The sequence below is a fragment of the Aquarana catesbeiana genome, linkage group LG04 (assembly GCF_042186555.1).
Source record: "Aquarana catesbeiana isolate 2022-GZ linkage group LG04, ASM4218655v1, whole genome shotgun sequence".
NCBI classification, from domain to species: Eukaryota; Metazoa; Chordata; class Amphibia; order Anura; family Ranidae; genus Aquarana; species Aquarana catesbeiana.
In genome coordinates this window covers 595,651,596-595,673,321 of record NC_133327.1, presented here as the reverse complement: position 1 = coordinate 595,673,321, position 21,726 = coordinate 595,651,596, and the positions used below count along the sequence as shown (strand labels likewise).

At 48.0% G+C, this 21,726-nt stretch overlaps 2 protein-coding genes across 5 annotated transcripts in view; one reads left to right on the top strand and one right to left on the bottom strand.

The window, feature by feature from the left end:
* AFTPH (aftiphilin) overlaps positions 1-7,649 on the bottom strand; it is a 118,146-nt gene extending 110,497 nt beyond the window's left edge. The window contains exon 1 of one of the 4 annotated variants that reach the window (XM_073628199.1): positions 7,320-7,649. The gene's annotated coding sequence lies outside the window, so the exon portion shown is untranslated. The remainder of the gene's footprint in view (positions 1-7,319) is intronic. The other 3 variants (XM_073628197.1, XM_073628200.1, XM_073628198.1) reach the window with 3 other exon arrangements.
* Positions 7,566-21,726, top strand: part of SYS1 (SYS1 golgi trafficking protein) — a 31,750-nt gene continuing 17,589 nt past the window's right edge. Inside the window, exons 1-2 of the mRNA XM_073628201.1 lie at positions 7,566-7,923; positions 12,920-12,968. The gene's annotated coding sequence lies outside the window, so the exon portion shown is untranslated. The remainder of the gene's footprint in view (positions 7,924-12,919; positions 12,969-21,726) is intronic.

Genomic DNA, 21,726 nt, shown 5'->3' with positions numbered 1-21,726 from the left:
CATCCCACCAGGCTGGAAAAAGTTTTTGAAAAGAACAACAAAAGTGTTTATCACAAGAACACATGCCTCCATTCCAATCACTGCTGTTTTCTGTAAACTTTCTTTAGTTTTAGAGTCTTTTCACACTGGGCGGACTCCATCTCCTATCGGTTTGCTCAGCAGGGGATCTGTCTGCTGATCCCTACTGATCAGGCAGACAAGTCCGTGTCCTCTCCGCTTATGCAGAGTGAATACAGCCGACACAGCACGCTGTCCTCCATGGGCGATCGGATGTAAACAGACCACCTGTTCACTTACACCCAACTACCACTAAGCGGATTTGATGTAGGTGGGTGTAAACAGACACATGGCCGTTTATACCCACTGCTCCATAGAGGAGAATGGAGGTTCTGATCGAGTCTACCTGACAGGCGGAACTGACCGGAGCACTCGTGTGAAAGGGGGCCTTATGTGATCTCATATACTCATGGTACCAAACATCTAGAGGCTCATGAACACAGAGATTTCTCTAATAAGGTGCTGAAATATACAGCAAAACTATCATTTTTGAGTGTGTAAGGCTTAATATTATACACAATCGACATGTATACATTTTACCTCCACCTACCTACAGAGTCAAGTCATGAGGCATTCTTCATGTTGTGTGTTAAGTCATGTCGGAACAATACTATAATACTGAGACATTTTCCTGCATGCACAGAGTATTCCCCCCCCCCCTCCCAGGACTCAAAGGAACACAGCACAGTGGATGAACAGGAGACCACATTAATGGAAATAACGGAAAACACTAAAAAAAATAAATAAATCTTACATCACAGATCTCTAATGCTGGCCATACACGCTTCAATCTTTCTATCTTATCAATGTGCAATCCAATCAAAATGATCAAATCAGCAAACAATCAAATAGAAATAACTTCCCACCTGATCAATTTAGAACTGCTTTCGATCAGATTCGATCAAACTGAGTTGACTGACCAGAGTGAGTGGAAAATTAACTGATTGTGGATCGATCGGGAGTCCTAGGATGCTTTGGTCGTGAATTTGATCATAGTTCGATTGATCAGATCATGGGACTGCAAGGTGGAAACAGAGATGTCATTAACGACTTATAATCATATCTTCCAATCTATTGGTCGAAATCCATGTCCCTGCTTGGGGCATATCAGTTGAATAAGTTGTCGTCTATAGATCAAGTATTCCTATCAGGAAGGATTAATCAGGAGATAATTTCTTGAAGCGGGTATGGTCACCATAAGGTCACTAAGAAATCTGTCTAAAGCGAATGCTAGATGATGTCACAACCCTGTAATAATGCATCACCTGCAGAGTGACATTTAAAATGAAGCTGAATGATCAGTCTGTGTGCTTTGTTTTTTTATAAAGAGATAGGTCTCGTTCATACAGTTGTACTACCTGGTATGTCCATGGAGGCTCGTGTTTACCCGCATGTGTTCCATGTATTCCTATGTAGGCAGTCTCATTCACATCTACAGACACACAGCCTCTGTTCCCAATCTGACATCCACGCTGGTGCACAACCCCAAACACATAGTGGGGGAGATTTACTAAAACTGGAGCACTCAGAATCTGGTGCAGCTGTGCATGGTAGCCAATCAGCTTCTAACTTCAGCTTGTTCAATTAAGCTTTGCCAATAAAAACCTTGAAGCTGATTGGTTACTATGCGGAGCTGCACCAAATTCTGTCTGCTCCAGTTTTGGTAAATCCACCCCACTGTCTACGTTCTGAGCCGTGCACACCCCCCCCACGTCAATGCCAAATTTGGAGCAGCAGCTGTACTCATGCAGCCACTGCATCCCAATAGACATCAATGAACAGCCCGCCTGGGGATGCATGAACATCTGTACAGGTAACCACAGCCCTCGCTCAACACAGTTAGAAGCTCTCCTGTATGCCTATGGGGGCTGCTTTCAGCTTTAGCAAACAATTCCACACTTCCAGGTGAGTTTCCAAATTAAGCTCCAAACACATCTGGACGCATATACTTCCATTCCCATGTGCACAGGGCCCCACTGAAGGGTCAGTGACAGAACACATACAGTCTGCGTAACAATAACTCTGACAATGCTAAGCTGAGACTAACAAATTTACACCCAGAAGATAAAAGGTCCAGCTCTTACTAAACAGCAGCTCATATTATGATTTGCAAACCCAAAGCGTTCCAACGGGTAAGTTGCAGCAACTTAGTAGTTGGTCTTAGGTCCCTTTCACACGGGCCGGATTGGGTTTTGATCAACAGGTGATCCGTCTGCTGAGCTGGGCGGAGAGGTCGAATGACAGATCTGTATTAAGGATGAGCTCCGGCGTGTTCACACACTCCACGTGCAGAACCCGCCAGGAAGTCGGCACTGCGCTACCCACAGGCATTGAGACATTTCCGGATCTCTGCAGCAGCACATCGGGACAATGTCTCACTGCCTGTGATTAGCGCAGTGCAGTGCTGACTTCCTGGTGGGCTCTGCACATGGGCTGTGCGAACACGCCGGAGCTCATCCTTAATCTGTACAAGTGGAGCGAACATGGATAGAGCCTGCTCTCCTCTATAGGCAGCTGGATGTAAACAGACCCGCTGTCCGTTTACATCCAACTGGCCTCCAATCTGATTTGGCCAGATGCAGGGAAACAGATCCCCTTCCATTTTTTATTTTTCACTGGATCGGAGGTAGCCAGGTGTAATTGGACAGAAATCCGTTTACATACGACTGCCCATAGAGGATAATGGAGGGTCCAACTGAAAAATGAACAGCAAGACCCGATTGGATCTCCAATGCAAAAGGGTCCTAACAGAGCTTGGATCTCCAGTTAGGGCTCCTTCACACGGACGTGTCCGTGGACGGAGCCCGCTCTGCTAAGCGGGGGATCGCTCCATCGATCCCCGCTGAGCAGGCAGATGACAGGTCTGTCGCTGCACACTGTGCAGCAATGGACCTGTCAGAGTGCCGCTCTCCCCTATGGGATGACGGATGGAAAAGTAGGTTTTTCCTCCGTCAAACTTTTTTGGATTGGAGCGGGTCGGATGTCGGCGGACATGTCACCACTGACATCCGACGCTCCATAGACCTCCATGGAGTGTCTGTTCAGGCCGCCTAAAAAACTGACAGGCGGACCTGACCGGATCAGCCGTGTGAAAGAGGCCTAAGAATCCCAACCAGGACAATATCTGCATGGAATCTGCATGCTGTCCGGGTACTCCGGTTTCCTCCCACACTCCAAAGACATGCTGGAAAGTTAAAGGGCTCCTGTCTAAATTTGCCCTAGTATGTATACATGGAGATAGGGACTAGTAATGAGATGGGTTTAGTAATGAGATAGGTTTGATATAAACCACAGTTTGTCCAACCTGGAATTTAGCGGTCACTGCTGGGCCAATGAGCAGTGGGCGAGGGATTCCCTATCCCACTGTTGCACATATACAAAGGGGTGGGATACTTGTTACATCATTGACCTCATATGGCCAGGTTATGACAGTGACCTAGTGGGGGTCATGTGGTCATATGAGGTCAATGATGTCACAAGTATCCCCGCCCCTTTGTATATGAGCAAAAGTGGGGTAGGGACTCTCTCACCACAGCTCAATGGCCAAGCAATGACAGCCAACTTCTAGGTTCAGACTAAGCCCAACCTCATCCCAAGAGAGACCTTAGAATGTAATCTGGTTGAGTACAGGGACTGATGAGAATGTAGAATGTGTAAAGTGCTGTGTAAATAGTCAACACTATACAAATACCTGTAATAAATAAATATACAAATACTCTGAACAATATATGTGTGCTTGGTCAAGAGTCCTAAATGAAACCTGATGGGTTAGAAATATGAGAGCCTACAGTAGAGATGTGCTTGGGTGTCCTCAGAACTCGCCTCAACCCAAACTCCGAGCTCGACCCCAACATTAATACACAGGATTTATATAGCACCAACAGTTTGTGCAGCGCTTTACAAAATGGAGGAAGACAGGACAGTTACAATACAGTTCAGGAGGAATCAGAGGAACCTGCTTATTAGAACTTACAAATGAAATCTCTAACTCCTAGCACGTCTCTAAGGCCGCATTTACACTGGCATGAAAAGCAGATGTTTGAGACACATTTTTAACACTCCTCAAATGCCTAGTAAAGCGGTCTGCATTTCATAATACTGTCAGTGCACAGAGCTGTTCACATTATTAAAACATGAAGCTTTTCTGTTGCCTAGTGTTGCTGCACTTCAAAACTTTAGCTACATACTGAGTTTGGAAGGAGTTGAAGCATCTCAACTCCTTCCATTCATGTCTATGGGCAACGTACAATAAATGTGCTAGAAAGCGTTTGCAGTGTGTTAGGCCTTGTTCACAACTATCGAAAAATATATAGGTGCCTGGCGTGTTTTTAGATTTCAACATGTAATGCACATTTTCAAGCAACATATCCATAATGGTAGTGACCAGATATATCACAGAAAACTGGCATGTTCTTAATGCATTAACAGGCATAAAATGCACATCGAATGATAATGCAATAAAATGTGTCAAATGGGCATTGATGATGCTCTAGGTGTATTTGTTCAGCATCAGTATTTCAAGCAAATGTGAACAAGACCTAATGCCTAGCTTGTCTCTAACAAACTTCAAATTCCCCTCTGACTGACCCCAAACTTCTTCCCCATCTGACCCCAAACACCTTCCCAAATTCCTTCCCCATCTGACCCCAAACACCTTCCCAACCTCCTTCCCCATCCGACCCCAAACTCCTTCCCCATCCGACCCCAAACTCCTTCCCCATCCGACCCCAAACTCCTTCCTGAACTCCTTCCCCATCCGACCCCAAACTCCTTCCCCATCCGACCCCAAACTCCTTCCTGAACTCCTTCCCCATCCGACCCCAAACTCCTTCCTGAACTCCTTCCCCATCCGACTCCAAACTTCTTCTCCATTCGACCCCAAACTCCTTCCCCATCCGACCCCAAACTCCTTCCCCATCCGACCCCAAACTCCTTCCTGAACTCCTTCCCCATCCGACCCCAAACTCCTTCCCCATCCGACCCCAAACTCCTTCCTGAACTCCTTCCCCATCCGACTCCAAACTCCTTCCTGAACTCCTTCCCCATCCGACTCCAAACTCCTTCTCCATCCGACTCAAAACTCCTTCCCCATCCAACTCAAAACTCCTTCCCCATCCGACTCAAAACTCCTTCCCCATCCGACCCCAACCTCCTTCCTGAACTCCTTCCCCATCCGACCCCAAACTCCTTCCCCATCCGGCCCCAAACTCCTTCCCCATCCGACCCCAAACTCCTTCCTGAACTCCTTCCCCATCCGACCCCAAACACTTTCCCCATCCGACCCCAAACTCCTTCCCCATCCGACCCCAAACACTTTCCCCATCCGACCCCAAACACTTTCCCCATCCGACCCCAAACTCCTTCCCCATCCGACCCCAAACTCCTTCCCCATCCGACCCCAAACTCCTTCCCCATCCGACTCCAAACACTTTCCCCATCCGACCCCAAACTCCTTCCTGAACTCCTTCCCCATCCGACCCCAAACTCCTTCCTTAACTCCTTCCCCATCCGACCCCAAACACTTTCCCCATCCGACCCCAAACTCCTTCCCCATCCGACCCCAAACACTTTCCCCATCCGACCCCAAACACTTTCCCCATCCGACCCCAAACTCCATCCCCATCCGACCCCAAACACTTTCCCCATCCGACCCCAAACTCCTTCCTGAACTCCTTCCCCATCCGACCCCAAACACTTTCCCCATCCGACCCCAAACTCCTTCCTGAACTCCTTCCCCATCCGACCCCAAACACTTTCCCCATCCGACCCCAAACTGGTGCTTTTTTTTTTTTTTTTTTTTTTTTTTTTTTTTTTTATTAACTCCAGTGAGTTGCGGGATGGGCTATTTCTGAGCTGCAGCTCACATAAACAAAGAATGACCTGACCTGCAACTCAAAGGAAAAAAAAACAAAACGTGAATTCAGAGTTTGAAAGACGGCTGATCTCATCTCTACTAGTGACTTCTGACAGAGCGATCTTCACGCCCGTCACCCTGAATGCCCGTCACCCTGCACGCCCGTCACCCTGCCCTGCATGCCCGTCACCCTGCCCTGAACGCCCGTCACCCTGCCCTGAACGCCCGTCACCCTGCCCTGCACTGAACGCCTGTCACCCTGCCCTGAACGCCTGTCACCCTGCCCGCCTGTCAACAGGTGACACAGAGGAGGTGTGACCGGCTCCAGGAAGTGGGCGTTGCCTGTTTCTGGTCACAGACTCGGCCAATCACGAAGGAAGGATAATGATGACAGTGCGGAGATCACATCTATAAATAAGGACAGGTCAGTGACTCCTGTATTCCTCTCCTGCTGGCCCCTTTAAGTGACAATCCAAGATGGTTGTGCCCTGGCTCTGACCTGCAGGGTCCTGGCAGACACAAGTTCAGTGTGGGGTGCATTCCATTTTTTTTTTTTTTAACTCCAGCGAATTGCAGAATGGGCTATTTCTGAGCTGCAGCTCACATAAACAAAGAATGACCTGACCTGCAACTCAAAGAAAAAAAAAAAAAAACGTAAATTCAGAGTTTGGCAGACGGCTGATCTCATCTCTACTAGTGACTTCTGACAGAGCGATCTTCACGCCCGTCACCCTGAATGCCCGTCACCCTAAACTCCTGTCACCCCGCCTGAACGCCCGTCACCCTGCCCTGCATGCCCGTCACCCTGCCCTGCACGCCCGTCACCCTGCCCTGCACGCCCGTCACCCTGCCCTGAAGCCCGTCACCCTGCCCTGAACGCCCGTCACCCTGCCCTGAACGCCCGTCACCCTGCCCTGAACGCCCGTCACCAGGTGACACAGAGGAGGTGGGACCGGCTCCAGGAAGTGGCCGTTGCCTGTTCCTGGTCACAGACTCGGCCAATCACGAAGGAAGGATAATGATGACAGTGCGGAGATCACATGTGTAAATAAGGACAGGTCGGTGACTCCCTTATTCCTCTCCTGCCGGCCCCTTTAAGTGACAATCCAAGATGGTTGTGCCCTGGCTCTGACCTGCAGGGTCCTGGCAGACACAAGTTCAGTGTGGGGTCCATTCCTCCCCCTGTGTATGATGTACAGCCCCTCCCCCGATGTCTGATGGTATATGGGACACTCAGCACCGATCTGATCGCCTGTAACCCCTTCTTCCCCCGGCTGCTCTGTGATCTGTCCTGCTCTACAGTCTCACTGCTGGGACTTGTAGTTCCTCCTCAGCTGCCTTAGTATTCCCTCATCTTGGAAGAATAATCAGACACACACACACACAGTGCCCGGCCTGTGCCCCTCACCTTGTCCCCTTCTCCCGGGCCGCACAGCTCGGGGGTACCGCTCATGTCGCTCCCTCGGGTGTCTCCGAGCCGCCGGTCAGTGCGGGGATTTCCACTTCCTAATCTTCCAGGTAACCCCGGGCTGATGGAAGCGTCCACAACACACAACCTCCTCCTCCCGGATCCGCCTTCCCGGCATCCACCGCGGCCGGCCGTGCGAGCTGGAAGGAGAAATCGCTGCGCAGGCGAAGGCGGAAGTGGAGCCAACGAAGGGCGGAAGAAGAGCAGCTGTCAGGAGCGCTTGCCAGTCTCCAGAACACCTGACGTTAGCGGCTGGCGTCACTTCCGCGTATGCGGACCCCGCTCAGGGTTTACACCGAGTATATCAAATGGGAGGAATTGTAGTCCTATGACTTGTGTTTCCTGTCACGTTATAAAGAGGGGTTGTAATATAATACATTCACAGGAGTGACAGAGACTAACGGGGCGTCATATCCGGGACGTCTTCCCCGTGGCAGATCAGCAGGTCGGAAGTGACGCAATGGCCGGGACGGTATGATGCCTGGGATGGTTGAGGGCTGCTGTTGGTGACAGGAGAGCTCCGGGCGGACGCAGCGACAATGCGGTAAGTTCCAGAGAGGGCGCAGGCGGCATAGTAAGGGGCGGGGCTTTGTCCGACTGCTGGCCTGGATTGATCACCTGTAGAGCATCACAAGTCCCAACACAGGCAGTCCTCTGGGGAGTGGGGTCACCATTGTACTTCAGGGTATGGGAGCGGGGTGAGAGCTCGTCTGTTTGTTATCGGGTCGGTATAGTGATGTGCGGGTCATGACTGTCACTGGAGGGTTGGAGGACCATGAGACATGGCAACCCTGATCGGGGGGAGGAGGCCCCCCCCCGCCCAGTGCTGCCTGATCAGAGGAGGCCCCCCCCCCCAGTGCTGCCTGATCAGAGGAGGCCCCCCCCCCCCCAGTGCTGCCTGATCAGAGGAGGAGCCCCCCCCCCCAGTGCTGCCTGATCAGAGGAGGAGCCCCCCCCCCCCCAGTGCTGCCTGATCAGAGGAGGAGCCCCCCCCCCCCCCCAGTGCTGCCTGATCAGAGGAGGAGCCCCCCCCCCCAGTGCTGCCTGATCAGAGGAGGAGCCCCCCCCCCCCCCCAGTGCTGCCTGATCAGAGGAGGAGCCCCCCCCCCCCCCCCAGTGCTGCCTGATCAGAGGAGGAGCCCCCCCTCCCCAGTGCTGCCTGATCAGAGGAGGAGCCCCCCCTCCCCAGTGCTGCCTGATCAGAGGAGGAGCCCCCCCTCCCCAGTGCTGCCTGATCAGAGGAGGAGCCCCCCCTCCCCAGTGCTGCCTGATCAGAGGAGGAGCCCCCCCTCCCCAGTGCTGCCTGATCAGAGGAGGAGCCCCCCCTCCCCAGTGCTGCCTGATCAGAGGAGGAGCCCCCCCTCCCCAGTGCTGCCTGATCAGAGGAGGAGCCCCCCCTCCCCAGTGCTGCCTGATCAGAGGAGGAGCCCCCCCTCCCCAGTGCTGCCTGATCAGAGGAGGAGCCCCCCCCTCCCCAGTGCTGCCTGATCAGAGGAGGAGCCCCCCCCTCCCCAGTGCTGCCTGATCAGAGGAGGAGCCCCCCCTCCCCAGTGCTGCCTGATCAGAGGAGGAGCCCCCCCTCCCCAGTGCTGCCTGATCAGAGGAGGAGGCCCCCCTCCCCAGTGCTGCCTGATCAGAGGAGGAGGCCCCCCTCCCCAGTGCTGCCTGATCAGAGGAGGAGGCCCCCCCAGGGAGGAGGGGGGCACCCCAGTGCTGCCTGTAGTGGGGGTCACTCCTCTTCCATCGCTGTTACATCACACAGTAATAGACTACGATCAGCCACAATTGTATCGCCACTGACAGGTTAGGGTAATAGCGTTGATTATCTTGTTACAATGACATCTGATAGTGGGTGCGCTATATTAGGCAGAAATTAGTAATCCATAAATCCTCTTTGCAGAGGTCAAAAAAAAATCATGATTGAAGATGGTGTTCAATGCATTTACATGCAGGCTGTCCTCATTCATGTCTGTTGTCTATTTGACATCCAAGCAGGTGCTGCTGTGTCCCCAAACACAGTGGCCCAGAGATATAAGATTAGGAGCAGTGTCTGTGTCCGTGCCATCACTGCATCTCCGTAGACCTGAATAGTACTGCCTGTATGCGGATGCATGGAGCACCTGTGCATCCCATGTGGGCAAACACAGCCCTTCTTATGGATGTACAGTACACTAAAGTACTTTGAGGCCTTGGGGTTCTTTTACACAGACATCATCTGTTAAGTCACATTGTTTGCAAAGAGTAAAACTGTTGAATGCTAATTCAGGGTACATGTTTACACATCTGCCTTCAGTCTGGTTTACATTGGTTTTCACTTCAGTTGTTTATATCTGTGTTCTCTTTCTTTCCTTTTTTGTTTTTTGTTGAAACCAATCCTAGGTGACCAAGGTATTCAGTGGATCTGGATTATATTCACAGCGCTTCACTTTTTCCACATTTTGTTGTTAGTCTTATTCCAAAAGGGATTAAATTCATTATTTTCCTCAAAATTCTACAAACAATACCTCATAATGACTATGTGAAGAAGTTTGTATGAAATTTTTGCAATTTTATTAAAAATGAAAATATCACACGTATGTAAGTATTCACAGCCTTTGCCAGGAAACTCAAAATTGAGCTCGGGTGCATCCTATTTCCACTGATCATCCTTGAGATGTTTCTACAACTTGATTGGAGTCCACCTGTGGTAAATTCAGTTGACTAGACATGATTTGGAAATAACCACAGATGTCAGAGCACAAACCAAGTCATGAAGTCCAAGGAATTGTCTGTAGACCACCAAGACAGGATTGTATCGAGGCACAGATCTGGGGAAGGGTACAGAAACATTTCTGCAGCATTGAAGGTCCAAATGAGCACAGTGATTTCCATCTGTTAATGGAAGAAGTTTGGAACCACCACCACTCTTCCTAGAGCGGGCCCCCCTTCCAAACTAAGCGATCAGGGGAGAAGGGTCTCAGTCAGGGAGTTGTCCAAGAACCAAATGGTCACTCTGACAAAGCTCCAGCGTTTCTCTGTGGAGAGAGGAGAACCTTCCAGAAGAACAACCATCTCTGCAGCACTCCACCAATCAGGCCTTTATGGTGGAGTGGCCAGACGGAAGCCACTCCTCAGTAAAAGGCACGACAGACCGCCTAGAGTTTGCCAAAAGGCAACTGAAGGACTCTCGGACCATGAGAAACAAAATTCTCTGGTCTGATGAAACAAAGATTTGAACTCTTTGGCCTGAATGACAAGCGTCATATCTAGAGGAAACCAGGCACTGCTCATCAGCTGGCCAATACCATCCCTACAGTGAAGCATGGTGGTGGCACTATCATGCTGTGGGGATGTTTTTCAGTGGCAGGAACTGGGAAACTAGTCAGGATCGAGGGAAAGATGAATGCAGCAATGTACAGAGACATCCGTGATGAAAACCTGCTCCAGAGTGCTCTGGACCTCAGACTGGGGCGAAGGTTCCTCTTCCAACAGGACAACGACCCAAAGCACACAGCCAAGATAACAAAGGAGTGGTTATGGGACAACTCTGTGAATGTCCTTGAGTGGCCCAGACTTGAACCCGATTTGAACATCTCTGGAGAGATCTGAAAATGGCTGTGCACTGACGCTCCCCATCCAACCTAATGGAGCTTGAAAAGTCCTGCAAAGAAGAATGGGAGAAACTGCCCAAAAATAGGTGTGCCAAGCTTTTAGTATTATACTCAAACAGACTTGAGGCTGTAATTGGTGCCAAAGGTGCTTCAACAATGTATTTAGCAAAGGCTGTGAATACTTATGTAGATATGTTTGTTTTTGTTTTTTTTATAAATTTGCAAAGATTTCAAACAAACTTATTTTACATAATTTGTCATTATGGGGTATTCTGGTCATTATGGGTAGAATTTTGAAGAAAATAATGAATTTAATCCATTTTGGAATAAGGCTGTAACGTAACAAAATGTGGGAAAAGTGAAGAGCTCTGAATACTTTCCAGATGCACTGTAATAAAAAGAAATGTTTCTTGCCTAAAAACAGACATAAATGGATGGCATCCGCTCAGATCCATATGAATGTAGAAGGGCACAGCTTCCATTTAAATAAAATGACCTGAACAAATGTGGATGTAGGCAGATGTAAGCAGATGATGATCATTCCTTTACATCCACAAGCCTTTAAGAATAAATTACGGTACTTTCCATTTTTCAACCAAAGACAGACAGATTAAAAAAAAAAAAAAGGAAAAAAATGGATGCCCGTGTGAAAAGGCCTTGAATGTTCCCTGCCTTCCCCCGAATATAACTTCCTTAGTCTTAACAAGTTGGCTCTCATGTAAAGCCATCTACTGCACCTATATGCAGCGGAATAGAACACAATGACCCTGCTCCTGGGGTAATGGCTGAATGACCCAATGCAGATACCTCCCTTACTCCAGTCGTTTCCTGGCCCCCTCTCCTACCCTGAGCATTGGATCTCCCTAATCATCTCTACTGTGCAGTTGCCATGAAAAATTATATTTTATCTCTTCCCTTTTTTTATTTTTTTATTCTGTACTGATGTGGCTGCACTGATAAACAGGCAGCCTTGCCGGTTATCAGCACTCCTTTCCTCACAGACAAAGCGCATGAAGAAAGGCCTGCCGATAACTGACAGGTCTGTTTACATGTGATCAGCTGTGATTGGACACAGCTGATCACACGGTAAAGAGGCACTGTGATTGGCCCTTTATCCCATTCTGTGATCAACTGTGTTTAAAGGACACAGTGCTCACAGAGCGTGCCCAGAGGTTGGGGATATGGGAGCACGTCTATGGACACCCTTCTAGTACTACAGTACTGCGCTGTAGCCATCTTTTGGCTATAGCATGGTACTAAAGTGACTAAATACAAAACTCGCGTATTATCCCTTAAATCTCGCTGTGCTTTGTGCATTTCTGCCAGATCCAGTGTGAAACCTTTTACATTTGTACAGGAGCTTCCTGAAATAGACCGCTCATTGCTGCTCTCTCTCCTTGTGCAAGGTGAGTGGTCTTGTTTCCGCCCCTTCTAGTTTTCTGCAGGTAGCCTGTAGTAGTGGATGGAGCCTGCCCACAGCTCTGCTCTCTGCACATATTTATTATATACAGCACAATGCTGATGTCAATACTACTTTTACAAAGTAATATCTCGGCTTGCAAAGGCAATTTGATCCCCGCAAAGATGATTTATAGCCTTTGTGGCTATTGAATTATATATTTCAATGAGAGTTTTTGTGCCTGGAGTTTTAAATTTAAAGTCCTGTGGTAATTTGTTTATATATCAATGTGGGCCCACAGTATATTCACACTGTGCTTGTTTATAATTTCGGCTTTGAGTTGTGTGTTTTTTTTTTTTTTGTTTGTTTGTTTTTTATTTTGTTTTTGTGAGTTTGTGTTGACTTGTGTGTGTGTGTGTGTGTGTGTGTGTGTGTGTGTATGTATATATAACTATTTTAGTGTTTAATCGTATGCTTTATACACAATGACTTTCTGTTTTCATAGTTTAGATTACTTGGCACATTTATGTGTTTGTATTTTTTATTTATAGGTCTGTTTCATGTGGTTCAGATATGTTGGGAAGATAAGATTCAAGGCAGGTGAGTTTCTGTTTAAAACCGCAAATGTTTCTATTTCCACTCCAGGCAGTGACAGTTGTAACAGATGAAGTAACATTTCATAAAATTAATACTGTGAGGGGAAAAAGTATTTGATACCCTGCTGATTTTTTGTTTGCCCACTGACAAAGAAATGATCATTCTATAATTTTAATGGTAGGTTTATTTTAACAGACACAATAACATAAATATCCAGAAAAAACGCTTTTCAAAAAAAGTTATAAATTGATTTGCATTTTAATGGGTGAAATAAGTATTTGATCCCCTATCAATCTGCAAGATTTCTGGCTCCCAGGTGTCTTCTATACAAGTAACAAGCTGAGATTAGGAGCACTCTTTCAAAGGGAGTGCTCCTAATGTCAGTTTGTGGTGTTTTTTTTTTTTTTTTTTTTGTTTGTTTTTTTTAAATATCTTTTTTTTTTTTTTATTAAGATTGTAGGTGTACAACACACATCACAACCAACTCCAACAGGAACAACAAAACAAAAATTTACAGTGAGCAGAAAAATACAATCGCCCGGGCAGGGGCCAGATAATACTGAGTAACATCCCATCAGGAACTGGGCAACCAAACAATTACCGAGATTAGGTGTGCTCGGCGTAGCTCTCACACGACCAACAAAAAATTGTGCATGTCCTAAAATATTATCAAAAAATGAGAAGTGTCTCCAGGTCATACTCATTACCCCAATTTTCCCCTTTCGTCTTTCAGGACAGCCACCATGAGAGATAGTCTCCTCCTCTTCCTCTTAGGAAACACTGCGCCAGCCCATAAATTCTCACTTCCCCCTGCCAGACCTCAGTATTAGTGTTTCCTCCGGTGGGGAGACACTGTGCAAGGAACCAGGCTTTTCAGTCAGGGACTGTGGCTGTTATTTGTTTTTTTGAGCCTGTAAATTGGAGCAGGGGCTTCCTATGGGCATGGGGGGGACTTACCCCTCGATTCGGTGGCCACCACTTCCTAGCTGAGCGCAGCTTCAGGCTGTGGGGGTTCCCTATCGCGGTCACAGGGCTGCAGCAGGCTGGCGTCCGCCCTTCCTGTATACTTTACAGGCCGCTCTCTTTTTGGAACTAGGCGGGCCGGACGACGGGCGACGTCATTTCCGGCGGAAGGGCGGGGGCTTGCCTTTGACCCGCGGCTTCCGGTTCCGGGTCGCAGGGCTGATAGGGAAGCCAGGCACAGGCTGGAGACGAGTCTGGGACGCGCACAGGCAGCGTTGGACTCGGTAGTAGCAACCACCTGCAAGTCATGTCGGAAGCGGATGCTCAACCAACGGACACTACCTCCAGCCTTCCTAAGGTAAGAGTGCCTTGGGGAAAAGTACTCTTTACCTAGGATTGTCCCTCCATGTATGGTTCCTGTCATGGGGGGGCAGATACCCTGGGTGGTCAGGGGAGGGAGGCTCAGATCCCCATAGATGAAGGAGGGTCTAGTGCACTCCCAGGGTTGTATCCTTGTTTTTTAAAAAAAAAAAAAAAAAAAAAAAAAAAAAGTGACAAAAACGTTTGTTTTTCCTTTCTTGTATTTCAGAAAGCTACAGAAAAATCTAAGTCTACCCATAGCTCTAAGAGGAGGTGTGCCTCTTGCAGGGACACATTAGGGGAGGCATGGACAAAAGTCTTGTGTAGGGAGTGCATAGACTCCCTTGTTAAGGAGAGGGACTCTGAACAGGAGTCAGGACTTGCAGCCTCAGTTAAAGAGCTCTCGTCCACCTTTTCTTCATTTAAAGCCTTATTTGAAAGGTTTCAACCTATTAGTCCAGCTCCCCAGGATACAACCCCGCCTCAGGCGCAGGTCTCTGCTCCTGCCCAACCTGCAACTTCAGTTAGGGCAGAGGAAGCTCCAGGGCCTTCCGGAGTGGAACTAAGACAGCCAGATAGTTCCTCCTCCGATTCCCAGGATGGTTCAGAGGGGGAGGACCAGGACGGGGAGTCCAGGAGATCCTCCAGATATAAATTATCCCTAGAGGAGGTAGAGGACCTCTTAGGGGCTATTTATACAACCCTCGGTATTCAGGAGGACAGGAAACCCCTGACCCTTCATGACCAGATGTACAGAGGCTTGGGGGAACAAAAGAGAAAGGTTTTTCCAGTTCATGAAGTACTGGTTGAAACTATCAAAAAGGAGTGGCAGGATCCCGAAAGGAAATCCTTTTTTTCTAGATCCTTAAAGAGGAGATTTCCGTTTTCGGATGATCCTACATCTATCTGGAATAAAAATCCCAAGTTAGATGCTGCTTTCTCCCAGGTTTCCAGAAACACTGTTACCCCGCAACTGCTTTATGGTATCCCTGGACCTAAAGGACGCGTATCTACACGTTCCCATAGCAGAAGCCTCACAGAGGTTTCTCCGGCTAGCGGTAGATCTAGGTGGAACATCGGTACATCTACAGTTTCAGGCGCTGCCTTTCGGGCTATCCTCCTCGCCCCGCATCTTCACCAAGGTCTTGGCGGAGGTGATGGCCTTTCTTCGGCTCCAGGGAATATCAGTGATAGCATACCTGGACGACCTGCTCCTGTTTGCAGCGTGTCCACTGCAGTTAGTCAGGGATCTAGAACTTACAAGAAGAGTTACAGGTCTAGGGTGGCTAATGAACTTGGAGAAATCCAGTTTGATTCCCTCCCAGAGCATTACCTACTTGGGCTACCAGTTGGACTCAACACTACTGAGAGTGTTTCTTCCAAGAGAAAAAATACTAAAGCTGGACAGGGCAGTGGCTGGTCTCCAGTGCAGCAGTCGGGTCTCTAAGAGTTCTGATGTCGGCCCTGGGTCTTTTGACCGCGACCCTCCCAGCAGTGCAATGGGCAGGTCTGCACTTTCGTCCCTTACAGTCCTTTGTCCTAAGGGTGTGGGATCACAGCCAGAGAAGTCTGGATGCCTTGGTTCAGGTCCCATCCCAAGTAAAGAGATCCCTCTGGTGGTGGAGGAGGGTCTCAAACTTGTCGCAGGGTCGTCTGTGGTTCATCCCAGTCTCTCAGGTGGTAACCACAGACGCAAGCGGCAGAGGTTGGGGGGCGCATCTGGGTTCCCTTGTAGCACAGGACACCTGGGAGGGAAACGAACTCAGAAGGTCGTCCAATTGGAAGGAGCTGAAGGCAATCGGGCTAGCACTCAGGTTCTTCAAAAAGGAGCTACAGGGCCACCATGTACAGGTGCAGTCGGACAACTCGTCCGCTGTAGCTTATGTGAACAAGCAGGGAGGCACAAAGAGCGGAGTACTGCTGGCATTGGCATCAGACATTCTGAGCTGGGCCGAGACTCACACTCTCTCACTCTCAGCAGTCTACCTGAGAGGCGAAAAGAATGTGATAGCAGACTTTCTCAGCCGAACCAAGCTGAGAGAGGGCGACTGGATCCTCAACCAGGAGGTTTTCAATCTCATCTCAGAGAAGTGGGGTCCTCCAGAGGTAGATCTGTTCGCGTCAAGAAGCAACGCGAAAACCCCTTGTTTTTTCTCCCTAAACAGAGGGGAGGGAGCACGAGGGGTCGACGCATTGATCCAGGACTGGCATTTCAGAATCTGCTATGCCTTCCCGCCCCCAGCGTTATTACCAGCAGTTCTCAGGAAGTTTCAGATGGAAAACACGTCCCTGATTCTGGTAGCACCACATTGGCCAAAGAGGGCTTGGTTCTCAGTACTCAAGCAGCTAGCGGTCGAACCTCCCTTATCCCTGCCACCTCGAGAGGATCTCCTCTCACAGGGCCCAGTCCTCTGTCCACAGGTTCACCAATGGCAGTTAGCGGCCTGGCTACTGAGGAGGGTATGCTGAGAGCTAGGGGTTTTTCTGAGAAATTAATCTCCACCCTCCTCAATAGCAGGAAGAAGGAAACACGCCAGATATATAAAAAAATCTGGGTACGTTTCAATAAATGGTGTGCAGAAGGCTCCCTTGCGGTACATAGTCCCACAGCTGTGTTGGAATTCCTTCAGTGCGGGGCAGACAGGGGTTTATCCATAAGTACCCTTAAAGGTCAGGTGTCAGCACTTAGTGCTTATTTAGAGAAACATCTGGCCACCAACCCCTGGGTGGTCAGATTCTTTAAGGCTCTGTCTAGACAAAGACCGGTTCAAGGTCCTCCCTTTCCCAAGTGGGACCTATCGTTAGTTTTGCAGGGCCTGACGGGAATCCCCTTTGAACCTTTAGAGGAATGTCTACTAAAGGATCTTACGTTAAAAACAGTTTTTTTGGTAGCAGTGACAACTGCCAGGAGAGTCAGCGAGATTGAGGCCTTATCTGTTAGACCTCCTTTTTGCGTTATTTTTCCAGATCGGATCATCTTTAAGACCGATCCAGCATTTTTACCTAAGGTTGCTTCTGGTTTCCACAGAAGTCAGGAGGTAGTTTTACCCTCATTTTGTCCCAACCCCTCGGGGGAAAGGGAATTAAAATTTCATTCTTTGGATGTGAGGAGATGTATCCTCAGATACCTAGAGCTGACCAAGATGTTTAGAAAGTCAGACTCTTTATTTGTTTTGTTTTCTGGGGCCAGAAAAGGATGCAAAGCGTCTCGACGCACTATTGCCAGATGGCTCAGAGTAGCCATTGGCCAGGCCTATACATTGGCAGGGAAAGAAATCCCAATGGGTATAAGAGCACACTCTACTAGAGCTATGGCAGCTTCGCAGGCAGAAAGGGCTGGAGCAACGCCAGAGCAAATATGCAGGGCTGCAACATGGTCCAGCTACTCCACTTTTGTAAAGCACTACAGAGTGGACCTGGTGTCGGCTAGTGAGCAAGCCTTTGGGCGAAAGGTATTGCAAGCGGTAGTCCCACCCTAAACTGGTAAGTGCTCGTTTATCCTCTCATGGTGGCTGTCCTGAAAGACGAAAGGGGAAAATTAGAGTTACGTACCGGTAACGTCTTTTCCAGTAGTCTTTCAGGACAGCCCTAGTTACCCACCCGAAATTTTTGGGGGGGTCTTACAAAAGACCAGAACGCAGCATGATAATGATATGGAATAGTATGTTATTAATGTGTTCTTGTGTCTCCCCAGCTGACCGGAGGTAATCTCGGAATATACTGAGGTCTGGCAGGGGGAAGTGAGAATTTATGGGCTGGCGCAGTGTTTCCTAAGAGGAAGAGGAGGAGACTATCTCTCATGGTGGCTGTCCTGAAAGACTACTGGAAAAGACGTTACCGGTACGTAACTCTAATTTTTCATAATGACTACAAGAAACATCAGGACTTATACAGAGCCTCAGTTGTCTAACATAGAAGCTGTGCTGGGATCAGCCAGCTATTTACACCACACTTTGTCATATTTTTTGGACAGCCCCTATAGGTAAAGGTGTCTTTATATAACGAAAGTTTAATATTAATCAAATGTTTCCAGAAAGCAAGAGAAGGGGGTGTAACCTTCTTCCATGACATGGTTATGGCTTTGCGGGCATAGAAGAGGAGCAAGGTCCTCTCTGCCACCGTGGGCTAATCTCAGCTTGTTACCTGTATAAAAGACAGCTGTCCACAGAAGCAATCAATCAGATTTCAATCTCTCCACCATGGCCAAGACCAAAGAGCTGTCCAAGGATGTCAGGGACAAGATTGTAGACCTACACAAGGCTGGAATGGGCTAAAAGACCATCAGCAAGCAGCTTGGTGAGAGGGTGACAACAGTTGGTGCAATTATTCGCAAATGGAAGAAACACAAAATAACTGTCAATCTCCCTCGGTCTGGGGCTCCATGCAAGATCTCACCTCGTGGAGTTTCAATGATTACGAGAACGGTGAGGAATCGGCCCAAAACTACACGGGAGAATTTTGTGAATGATCTCAAGGCCGCTGGGGACCATAGTCGCCAAGAAAACAGTTAACACACTATGCTGTGAAGGACTGAAATCCTGCAGTGCTTGCAAGGTCCCCCTGCTCAAGAAAGCACATGTACTGTACAGGCCTGTCTGAAGTTTGCTAATGAACATCTGAATGATTCAAAGGAGAACTGCGTGAACGTGTTGTGGTCAGATGAAACCAAAATCAAGCTGTTTGACATCAACTCAATTTTCCATGTTTGGAGGAGGAGGAATGCTGCCTATGACCCCCACAACACCACCCCCACCGTCAAACGTGAAGATGGAACACTTATTCTTTTGGGGTTGTTTTTCTGCTAAGAGGACAGGATAACTTCACTGCATCAAAGGGACGATGAACGGGGCCATGTACCGTCAAATCTTGAGTGAGAACCTTCTTGCCTCAGCCAGGGCATTGAAAATGGGTTGTGGATGGGTTTTCCAGCATGACAATGACTCGAAGAAGTGGCCTAGCCAGTCTCCAGACCTTAATCCCATAGAAAATATGTGGAGGGAGCTTAAGGTTCGGTTTACCAAGCATCAGCCTCGAAACCTTAATGACTTGGAGAGGATCTGCAAAGAGAAGTGGAACAAAATCCCTCCTAAGATGTGTGCAAACCTGGTGGCCAACTACAAGAAACGTCTGACCTCTGTGATTGCCAACAAGGATTTTGCCACCAAGTACTAAGTCATGTTTTGCGAAGGGGTCAAATACTTAATTCACTCATTTAAATGCAAATCAATTTATAACTTTTTTGAAATGTGTTTTTCTGGATGTTTTTGTTATTCTGTCTCTCACTGTTAAAAAAACCTACCATTAAAATTATAGACTGATCATTTCTTTGTCAGTTGGCAAACATACAAAATCAGCAGGGGATTAAAAAAACATTCTTTATCCCTCCCTGTATATATCATATTTATTTATTTTTTTTTTTCCAAGTGTGTATTGTCTGTTCATTCCTCACCAAACTAACTTTAAACTGTAAGTTCACCTTTACAGAAAATCTGTAAGGTGAACTTATACTGGACTCTGTCCCCATCACCCCTGGTCCCCCTAACCTGGAGAGCGACAATCGTCTGTTCTGACACATCGGATCGCCGCTTTACCAGACACGAATTGAAATCCCTGCAGCTTTCTCTCCTTCGCTCGCAGTGACGAGGTCTCATAGCAGGAGATCGCCGGGCTACAGGTCAGCAGGACTGGGGGGGGGGGGGGGGGGGGTCTTATGTAAGTTCACCATACAGATTTTTCTGTAAGGTTGAACTTGCCCTTTAAAAGGGACACATTTACATAAAATATTGTGTTCTGATAACTGAGTTTAGCGAGAATATTTAACCACTTCTTGACTGCCGATGGCAGATTTACTGCTACAGGACGGCTCTCCTGTGCAGAATTATATGTGCATACATACTCTCACAAATGTGAGTACACCCCCTCATATTTTTGTAAATATTTTATAATATCCTTTTCATGTGACAACACTGAAGAAATGACACTTTGCTACAATGTAAAGTAGTGAGTGTACAGCTTGTATAACAGTGTAAATTTGCTGTCTCTCAAAATAACTCAACACACAGCCATTAATGTCTTAACCGCTGGCAACAAAAGTGAGTACACTCCTATGGCCCAAAGAGTCAGTATTGTGTGGCCACCATTATTTTCCAGCACTGCCTTAACCCTCTTGGGCATGGAGTTCACCAGAGCTTCACAGGTTGCCACTGGAATTCTTTTCCACTCCTCCATGACGACATCACGGAGCTGGTGGATGTTAGAGACCTTGCGCTACTCCACCTTCTGTTTGAGGATGCCCCACAGATGCTTAATAGGGTTTAGGTCTGGAGACATGCTTGGCCAGTCCATCACCTTTACCCTCAGCTCCTTTAGCAAGGCAGTGATCATCTTGGAGGTGTGTTTGAGGTCGAAATGTTGGAATACTGCCCTGCGGCCCAGTCTCCAAAGGGAGGGGATCATGCTCTGCTTCAGTATGTCACAGTACATGTTGGAATTCATGGTTCCCTCAATGAACTGTAGCTCCCCAGTGCCGGCAGCACTTATGCACTCCCACCACCATGCTTGACTGTAGGCAAGACACACTTGTCTTTGTAATCCTCACCCGGTTGCCACCACACACGCTTGACACCATCTGAACCAAATAAGTTTATCTTGGTCTCATCAGACCACAGGCCATGGTTCCAGTAATCCCATGTCCTTAGTCTGCTTGTCTTCAGCAATCTGTTTGCTGGCTTTCTTTCTTGTGCATCATCTTTAGAAGAGGCTTCCTTCTGGGACAACAGCCATGCAAACCAATTTGATGCAGTGTGCAGCGTATGGTCTGAGCACTGATAGGCTGACCCACCCCTTCAACCTCTACAGCAATGCTGGCAGCACTTATGTATCTATTTCCCAAAGACAACATCTGGATATGACGCTGAGCATGTGCACTCAATTTCTTTGATCGACCATGGCAAGTCCTGTTCTGAGTGGAACCTGTCCTGTATGGTCCTGGCCACCGTGCTGCAACTCAGTTTCAGGGTCTTGGCAATCTTCTTATAGACCAGGCCATCTTTATGTAGCGCAACAATTCTTTTTACAGATCCTCAGAGTTCTTTGCCATGAGGTGCCATGTTGACCAGTATGAAAGCGTGAGAGTGATAACACCAAATTTAACACACCTGCTCCCCATTCATACCTGAGACCTTGTAACACTAACTAGTCACATGACACCAGGGAGGAAAAATGGCTAATTGGGCCCAATTTGGACATTTTCACTTAGGGGTGTACTCATTTTTGTTGCCAGTGGTTTAGGCATTAATGGCTGTGAGTTTATTTTGAGGGGACAGCAAATGTACACTGTTATACAAGCTGTACACTCACTACTTTACATTGTAGCAAAGTGTAATTTCTTCAGTGTTATCACATGAAAAGATATAATAAAATATTTACAAAAATGTGA